Below are 10,644 nucleotides of genomic sequence, written 5' to 3' on the forward strand. Positions count from 1 at the left end.
CTAAAAACTACAGCACAAATACCGAGTTCCCTTTGAACTAAAGATGGGAAGGACACAGGATCAATGGCAACCATAGCTTCAATAGAAACCCTGTTAAAAACAGAAAGTATAGCGCCCCAAAGTACAGCTTCACCATTTGAAATCTGAGGTTGAGCTGGAAAAATACCCAGTGAAATAACAAGGTTCCCAAAAGAGAACTTTTAACTAAATACCCCTAGACACAGCCCATAGTCACAACCACACTGGGAAACAGAAAGAAAGGGAGGGCTTACAAATCAGAACAGGAGTTGAAAAGGGTAAGAACCAAATAGTTGAGAGCCAATTCCCCCATAGTGCTAAATCCTGGTGTCATAAAAAAAATAATAAAAGAAAAATTTCCAGTTGAAAATAAATGTACACATTACTGTCATAAATATTTTCTACTTTTTTTTTAGTTTTTCTCTCTCTCTTTTTCCAATTTTTTCTCCTTCACCTACTCTTCTGTTCCAGAAACCTCAGAGAGCCACCAAGCCCTCCCCCGGGTCTTGCAAGATCGCACACTGTCCTTACGGCCCACAAATGGGTAAATACCAATACAATGGGTTAATGATCTATTGTTATGTCCTTTCCTCATCCACAACAACAGCAGTTGGCGATAGACAACTTCTGGTGTATCCTCCTGAGGCAGGACATAAGGGGGGAAATTTACTAAAGGAAATTTGTAAAAAAATAGGTGTATTTGTATCCAGAAATACACTTATTGTTGACATTTACTATCCCGAAAATATGGCAATTCGTAGTCATATTGATGTGCTATCAATACGACTACGAATTGCCGTATTTTCAGGATAGTAAATGTCAAAAATAAGTGTATTTCTGGATACAAATACACCTATTTTTTACAAATTTCCTTTAGTAAATTTCCCCCAAGGTATCTCAGGACGGATTGCGGTTGCGCCTGAACAAGAAAAAGGTGGAGGGGGGGGAAATCTGGGACACATTAGTAACCATAAACCCCCAAATCATAGAAAAATAGTTTGAAAGATCTGTCGCACTCCCAGCAGAGAAATACCCATTGTGTATATGCGGTACCCCATAAAGCGAGTAGTCAAAATATATATTTTTCCAGTAAATCTTGAACAAAGTCCCAGTAACTTTGAGCATTGCTCCTAATGTTACCCAGGGCAACCACAGCCACCATCTTGTGAAAAGCAGTCCAAGTAATGCACAAGCATTCCCCTTCTACAAAGAATGAAAAGGGTTGTAAAATGCATTTACATATAAATAGGTGCAATCACAATACCCATGTCTTCACAGACAGATGTGGATAATAAAGAAGGAGAAACAGGCCTGATTACAGCCTTTGACATGGGTATGACTGACACAAGAGATCATGTGATTTAGAATATTAGACCTGCTGAGGGGGCGACAGATATAGTGACGTAAGAAACCTGGTGATGCCAGCCTGACCAATGTCATACTGCAGTGTGCAATTAAACCCTATTACTTGAGCACTTCATACTTGTCTACACAGTGTAGTTGCCATAGCACTACTGGTAAACAAAACTGAGAATGTGGTGTTGGGGTGTGTTTTAACTGTTTATGCTCCTCATATAGTCTGGACACTCCTAAAATTCTGCCTAAACATGTGAAACATATTCATCAGCCAAGTTCACTAAATGGGAACTTGCATTGATGTTACCAGTAAAATGGGTAATATTGTAAACCCAGCAACACTCTTACCAGGTGTGCCCGCCAAGGCACAAAGGGTGGATTGGTGCTGAGGTTGCTGGAATGGTAGAGTTTAGTGGGAGCCGAGACGAATATGATTGCATGACATGTTTGAATCAGACCTTTGCAGCATGCCCCCAAAGGGTGGTAACAACCCATTGGAAGAGGTAAGTCATTTTTTTTCTCTCCCTCGTTTTTTTTTCCACAACACCGAGAGGGGAAAATTGTACACTGGCTATACCGTAATAGATGGAAAAGGCATAGTAGAGGCTGAACCCATTGGACGTCTCACTCAGCAACAGCAGTCTCATTAGTAGTACTGCGGGCTGAGAGAAAAAAAAAAACAGCCAATATTCATGCCGACTCCAAGTACGTTTGTTGGGGTAATGCAGAAGATCTTAGGCCCAATGGCGCCTCAGATGTTTTGTTTCCGTAGCTGGCACTCCAGTGGCGCAAGCGTTGTAAGTTTAAAAGATTCCTGACAGTCACACAGCTGCCGGACAGAGTGGCTGTTATCAAGTGTAAAGCCCACATCTTCAATGAGGATTCAGTGTCACTTGATGATGAACATGCTGGCAAGGCAGCTGGGTGAGCCATGCGCTCTGCGGATAATGTTTGTGTTCCCCCTGTAAATGTCAGTATATTCACATAGAAATACAAGATTTGTGTCCCCTGCAGGAGAAGCAGTCTGGAAGGAGAAGGGATGTGGACAGGAATAGAAAGATGGACAAGGAAAACCAGTGACTCTGAGAACATGCCAAACTGTCAGGACAGAGATAGCCCATGGCCTGACTTGTCTTGACAGGGAAGGTATGTGGAAAAATTAGTCCGAAATTACTAGTGTGCCAACAGACAGGTAAGACGACAGGATCATGCCTTACTTGTCTGGGGGAAAGAAACTGCAACGGCTGTTCCCACAGAGCCATCTCCACATCCCCCCTCCAGCAGGATCCTCTGCAGGTAATACAAAATTGGCTTTGTACAGTCCACTCTAGAAGCATTTAAGTTATTTATTTATTTTTATATATATATATATATATATATATATGTTGACGTTTGTGTGTATAGATATGGCAGCCCAGAAGCACCCTTGAGTATGCAAATATATATATGAAAGGTTTAAGTCATGTGTGAACCTTCAGGGACTGATGGTACACCCCATAATCTCTTTTTGTAGTAGTAGAATCACTCTCAGAACTCCACCTCATTTGTCCCCATCGAAACATTGCTTGGCGGGCAGCCACAGGTTATGGTAATCCCACAAGGAGATCCTAGACCACAAATGCAAGTGATGTATCCACACCTGGAAAACTGCAGCAAAAGGACTTTGTTGACACCTGTTGTGAACTGTCATAACCATGAACCAGGAGATGTTGTTGTTTCCCCTGCTTTGCCATATACAGGTTGCTTGATAGACCTTTGGAAAGAACCACCCCAAATCTTGTTGACCAGCACTACCTCAATAACAAAGTCGCAGAGAGAGAGATTCGGGTACGTTCGTCCTACTGCCAAAGGAACAGAAAGCCAGAAGGTCCTGACACTCGAGGGCGAAAGAAAGAAATCGCTAAGAGGCACCATTTCGGGAGGACTGGAGAGCAGCTAAGGTCAAGCAACCTGTACAAGCTACAAAAGGGACTGTGACACACCCCACTGGTAACAGGTTGGAAGGATCACTAACAAAAAATCTTTTCCTTTCTCAGTTTTCTCTATTGTTGTGGGTCCTATTCTTGTCTCCCCCCCCACTATCCGTTCTTATCTTCAAAATCAAGGATACCGCCGCCGCACTGCTGCCAGGCATTGGACGGACGATACAGAGTTCTGAGAGTGTGTTACCCGTCCCAGTTTAGGTCAAGGTAGAATCTATAAACTTGACACATTACCCAGGACCGGATGTTTGATAGTGATAATACCATCATACTTAAAAGCATACCAAAAAGAGAAACAACAAAGAGTTCAAGGGTCTGTTGTCACAAACAATACCTACCAAAGGATGCCATATCTGAAAAACGTGTATATGTTGTAACCTCCCTTGTTTTTATTTTTATCCCAAAATTGTACATTATCCTTCGTGACCCTGAGTAGATTGTTCGATAAATGCTGCCCATCGTTTATCCGTGATCCTGGATCGGCCAAGAGCAGATGGTTTACTCCCCTTATATGTTTATTTCATGGATCCCAATTTCTTTGTTAGGATTATGAATTTCTGTATTGTCGTGTAAAATGTTTTGTATTGTAACAGTTTTATATTTACTGTTAAAGGGTGGACTGTGGAAGTCGCACACACGCCATTTTAGGATAGTATGGCCGCCATTTTGGTTCGCAGAGTTGCGCAAATAAAGTTTCCATACCCGAGTATGTGTGACAAAGTGGACCAGAAGAGTAGCCATACTATCACACATAAATTCATAATAACACACTTACACTAAATGAAATATAGTTAAAGGTTTAGAACGCCACACATAGCTTAGTTAGCCCTGCACACATCTGTCTGTATCATGTTTAGTATCGTTCCGTTCCGTTCATTGTGCGAAGTATTCCGGTCATTGCGAATATTTCGCAATATACACGGCTCGATAGTTATGGACATAATCCATATTCCAGGGACAGTTTCTGTTGAAAGAATGTAACAAAGGAATCTAGATGAAACCAGTTCTTATCACTGCTGACGCCGAAACCACCAAACAAAGGACTCTTAAAGTTCACTCCCCTGGACCTAGCCAAACCAGGTGTATCATCTTACCCCCCAATCACAGCTGACCTGACATACGACCTCTGACCAATGAGAACGGCCTTTGACCTCCCCTTTCTGACCCTATAAGATAGGCGACCCAGAGCAGCCAAAGTCTCTTCGGCACATCTACCTTTCCCTGACTGTCTACCGGACTATAGTTCAGCCCTGAACGATAGTGAGCTCTGACCGGACTGCGCTTCGCATATTTGATGAGACGGGTAACGGTTGCATTCACGGTATTTATTCTTATTGTATTGTTGGCTGGTTGTGTCTTGTATCTGTATTCTTTCCCCTTAGCAGAGCCTGTTTAGTATTCATTGTTAGCATATTGTATCACTTGTTAAACCTGTATTTTCTATTCCTGTAACCCCCCTTTTGTCCATTAGGGACTTAAATACAACCTCTTTATGGAGTTCTTATCTCCTTACTTCTATACTGTGGTTTGTGTCTGTTATTCGCATTTAGCGATAAAGGTATATTACGGACACTGTCCATAAAGGTATATTCGCAGATTAGAGACAAAGTACTGCGAAGGAATCTCTGATTAAGGTATTGGTTCTTGGTGTACATAATACAATAAAAGGTACGCTACGCTGCGCTACGCTTTGTTCGCACGTAGTTAGGTATAAAGGGTACGTTGGTTGCGGACTTATTACGTAACCAACGCTTTTCACTTATTGTCTCTCTGGTCATATTATATCGCCATTAACACCCGCCTCCGATGACATCACCCATCCCACTAGCAGATGACCAACGGGGGGTGGACAGCTTTCCATAGGGTCCCGCTATGGAAAGTAAACCATCCACCCCCAGGAAAATCGCTTAGACAAGTTGAAAAAATGCATGCACTGAGTGATTTTCAGCCCAGCAATTTCCACACCATCACTGTCGATACACATTGTGTGTATGGACCACATATCTGATCATTAAGTTGTGGCACCAAGTCACCCAAGCCTCCTCCTGCTCTAGTCTTGTCAGCTGCAGAAACCTAGCTCGGGCCAACTGGATTGAACCCAATAAAATGCCGGACTCCTATAACTGGACCGCGGTCAGGTAGAGCAGAAAGCTCCCATATATGTGCCAATAAATTGTGGTAATTGGTGATTTTCTTGTGATTACCATGAACATTAATAAACAGACTCTTTAGTCTTAAGATATTAATATGCACTTGGTATTTATAACACTTGCCAATAACATGTAGTGCCATGTTATCTGTGCTTCCTTTTGCTTTTACTAGAATATCTGGGGCAAAGCTCTGTTCTATTTAATCACATAGTCTTTCATTTCTGTCTCTCTTCCTGTACTCCAGCTATCAATCCCGCACTGCCACAGATTCACAAACATTAATTCTCATTTGAATGCTCTAACACAGTTGTCTTGGTGTGGTTCTGCCTTACTTCTGGCTGTAGATTAAATCACAATGACTGATGGTCACTATAAAACTTTTATCGTACAAACAAAATTGATAATGCTGTAGGTCTCAATTTGTAAAATCCATTTATGTGGTATTTTTTTTCCTGACCTGTCCCCTAAACACCAAGCTTTTACCATTCTGACACTATAGCGGAGTTGGAGGTATATTTACTACAGTGCACGTTTTTAGAAGTGGAGCTGCCGCACATAGCGACCAATCCGATTCTAGTAATTATCTTCTAAAAGGGGCTAAATAAATGATAAGTAGTACAATCTGATCAACTCCACTTATGTAAGCCCTCACTTATACACTCTAATCTTTGTTTTTGTGTTAAGCTGCGTATAAGGCGGGTTTGCAGGATTCGCAAGAATTTTGAGGCAACGCTCCAGGTGGCTTTTTCAGTCACCCGGATTCCGGAATTCTTCCAGAACCCGGGGGACTAGAAAAGCCTGGACAGCCCCCCCGCTATGGCGCTGCTGCTTAGAAATTCGGACTGCGCATGTGCCAGACCGATCATGCCAGGGGTGGGGCTTGCATGTGTGAAATGCGTGCACTGTAAGTCACCAGCGGCCAGGCCACCACCACAGAAGGGCTAGCCCATGCAGCAGACCACCGGAGTTCTCCTACCTCAAGACGGGGCAAAGGTAATTCTCATGAGGCTGGAAATAAAAACAATACAAGTTGGATTCTATCATGCGGAATACTTGGGTCTCCATTCCGGTTTCAAATACTGTCTGCGAGCACATTTTCAGCATTATAAATGATATTTGGCTTAAGGAGATAAACCGCCTGAATGAAGCGCACACAAAAACAGAAGTTCTGACGTTTGTAAAATTTAAAATAGACTGCAACGAGCTCCACACATTTGTTTGTTCAAAGCAAGACATATTAAAGTCTGTACATTCAAATGCTAAATACAGGTTGAGTATCGAGTATCCGGTATCCGGACAACCCTTATCCAAATTATTCCAAAAACCGTGGTTTTTGGAATCATTCGAATTTTTTTTTTTTTTTTTAACCACTAACCCTCTTTTCATACTTACCAAGTCCCCGGGCGTCCACAGCAGGCCTCCGGCATCTTCTCCAGGGTCTCCAGCGGTCCCAGGAATGCATTGCGCGAGTGTGCGCGCGCGCCGGTGACGTCACCGGTGCGCGCGCACACTCGCGCAATGCATTCCTGGGACCGCTGGAGACCAGGAGAAGATGCCGGAGGCCTGCTGTGGACGCCCGGGGACTGCGCGGACGCCGAGGGACCACCGGACACCATCAGGGGACAGGTAAGTATGGCTACAAAAATATATTCCAAAAACCGGAATATTCCCCTATCCGGAATGCTCGTGGTCCCGAGCATTTCGGATAGGGGATACTCAACCTGTATAGCTTTAAGAAGAATACAAATTAAATTAATTTAAAAAAAGGTGAGTACCAAACTGTTATAGGTAGTTATAAAAGCTCATTAGGATTTGACCTTTTGATACTTAATTTGCAAATTGATATGATCTTTAATTGAATGCAAAGTTCTAGGTTATCACATGAGAACACAATTGATTAATTAGAAAAAAACAGACCACAGTAAATCATTTGATATAGTCTTTTCTGCAATATATCATCCCCTTGAGAATAAACAGCTCAACATTTGCTACTTTCATTATAAATAGATTATGCTCTCACATTAGGCCAGAGATCTTCAAAAAAGTGATAAAGTGGAGAGAGATAAACAAATAATAAATAGATCGAACTTTAACATAAATATAGTTCACGAGACACTAAATTAGAAAATACCTAGAGCTTGAATAAAAAAAGTGTTGTAAACACTTAAAAATCTGATTGATATAAAAAAAAAATCTGCGTATTATGGTCACATGACTTCCAGGAGCTCAGTGTTTCCTGTAAATGGAGCTTCAGTTTCTAGCTGTCGATTACATACAGAGAGGGCGGATGTGGTGAAGCGGTCATCTTTGTTGGTATAGACAAATATTGGTATACACTTAACCAGCGCTTGCTTGTAATTCACCTTATAATTCACCGTGCAAATAAAAAGGCTTCACTCGTTCAAAAGGATGTATCCCCAAAAAAATAAAGGATTCATATAAAGTGAAGCAAGGTTTTAAAGTCACTTAATAAAATCACATAATGAAAATGGCATAATAAATCACAATACATCAAAACAAATGGAAGAAGTAGATGGAGGATCTACGGATGGGCTGAGGGACTAAAAACAATAAAAGTGACCGTTACAAGCAACGATGGAACTGGCAATGAAGATAGTTCAAATAGAGCATGATCAGGTAAAAGTCCCGGGCTGACTCCTGAATGCAAGCTTCTTCAAATGGCTGTCACTTGTCTTTTTCCGAGTCTGGACTGGTGCCCCACGGTCCTCTAGGCCAACGCTTTTCAACCCCTATACACTGGGGTCTTTATCAAGATCTACAGTGTCTTTTGTCTATGCATGTATCTTTGGTGAAGGGAAAAAGGATCTTCACAGGTCACCACAGACTTAGCTGCTTCATGCGCGCGATTTGATATTTTCATCCCTCTATTCTACAAATCTTTGTTTAGGTGCATTTTTATTATCTTGCACGGGAGTGACACCCCGATCTATTGTACTGCAGCTTGGGACAGCGGCTACCCAACAGACACTTTTCACCTATACACATTGGACCTTATTTTGATAGCAAACCCCCCCGCACACCTGTGAATGGATGATTTGGCGACCATCGAATGATTTCTCCAGCTGCTTGCCACGCGCACCACAGCCTCTTTAGGCCATGATGCTGGGCGTTCCCATATGCTAATAGGGCTGCCCAGCGCCACAGTTCTTCTCCGCCCCGTGCGTGCATGCACCCTGCATCTGCACGTCCGCAGAAATGCATCTGTGCACGCACAGACGTACACTATCGGTCCCCCGTGCGAATGCACGGGAACCGAAGCAATTTGAATAGTCTCTCTGGGGCTACAAGGAGCTTCTTTGACAATTTTGAAGATTGCATGAGCAGGAGACAAAATGTATTTTTTTAATGGGAATATTCCAATCCAGATAGGGAATCTACAGGTGAAACTCAAATATTCGTGTGACGGTTCATTTCAGAAATTCACCTAAAGGTGAAAATAATATATTATAGACTCATTACATGGAAAGTGAGATATTTGAAGCCTTTGTTATAATTTTTAAGATTATAGTTTAAAGCAGATATGTCCAAACTGTGGTCCTCCAGCTGTTGTAAAACTACACATCCCAGCATGCCTTGCCATAGTTTTAGCATCCCCTAACATCAAAACTGTGGCAAGGCATGATGGAACTTGTAGTTTCACAATAGCTGGAGGGCCATAGTTTGGACATGCCTGGTTTACATCTTATGCAACCCCCAAATCTCAGAAAATTAGAATACTACATGAAATCAATAAAAAAGAAAGAAAAAAAGAAAGAACATAAATACAGAAATGTCGGCCCTTTGAAAAGTATAAGCATGCATACCCGGTACTTGGTTTGGGCCCCTGTTGCATGAATTACTGCCTCAATGCGGCATGGCATTGATGCTATCAGCAATTGGCTGTTCTGATGGGTTATGGAAGACCAGGATGCTTCAGCTGCAGTCTTCAGCTCTTCTGCATTGTTCGGTTTCATATCTCTGCTTTCTCTTGGCAATGCCCCATAGATTCTCTATAGGGTTTAGGTCAGGCGAGTTTTCTGGCCAATCCAACACAGTAATCCCACTGGCATTGAAGCAGGTTTTGGTACTTTTGGTAGTGTGGGCAAGTGCCAAGTTCTGCTGGAAAAGTCAGCATCGCCATAAAGCTTGGCTGCTGAAGGAAGCATGAAGTGCTCTAAAATGTCTTGGGATACTGCTGCGTTGACTCTGAATTTAAACACAGTGGAACAACACCAGCAAATGAAATGGCTCTCCAAAAACTTCACACTGGACTTCAAACATCTTGGATTGTGTGCCTCTCCCTTCTTCCTCCAGACTCTGGGACTTAGGTTCCCAAATGAGACGCAAAATTTGCGCTCATCAGAAAAGAGGACTTTGGACCACTGAGCGATAGACCAGTTCTTTTTTTCTTTAGCCCAGATAAGACGCTCCTGACGTTTTTTTGTTCAGGAGCTTGACAAGAGGAATGTCATTTGAAGCCCATGTCCAGGATCTGTCTGTATGTGTTGGCTCTTGATGCACTTACTCCAGCCTCAGTCCATTTCTTGTGAAGCTCCCCCACACTTTTGAATAGCCTTTTCCTGACAATCCTCTCCAGGCTGTGGTCATCCCTGCTGCTATGCACCTTGTTCTTCCACACTTTTCCCTTCCACTCCTTGTGCGGCATTAAGTGGTGTTTGTGTACACCTATATGGGGTCCCCACTATGTGGAATGTTCCTTAACAAGTGTCACCAGGGGAGATTCCCAAATGGGTTTTAAGAATGTCTTTACTAGACTTCTTTAGCTGCCGTGGGTCCTGAGCCCAGGACCTACGGTCTCTCCTGGTGATTTGTGGAGGAAGGATGAAAGTTCAAAGTCCGGGTGGGGTCCTGGTGAATCGCTCTAAGCCGCAGAGGCACCTCACCGCTCACTTATCTCACCAGACTTTGAACTTTAGAATGGCAGCTAAAGAAGTCTAGTAAAGACATTCTTAAAACCCATTTGGGAATCTCCCCTGGTGACACTTGTTAAGGAACATTCCCACATAGTGGGGACCTCATATAGGTGTACACAAACACCATTTAATACCGCACAAGGTACTTACCCATAGGGTAATAGTCTCCATCTCCGATTTCTCAATCACACCAACCATAGTCTG

The sequence above is a fragment of the Crinia signifera genome, chromosome 3 (assembly GCF_055691185.1).
Source record: "Crinia signifera chromosome 3, ASM5569118v1, whole genome shotgun sequence".
Classification (NCBI taxonomy): Eukaryota; Metazoa; Chordata; class Amphibia; order Anura; family Myobatrachidae; genus Crinia; species Crinia signifera.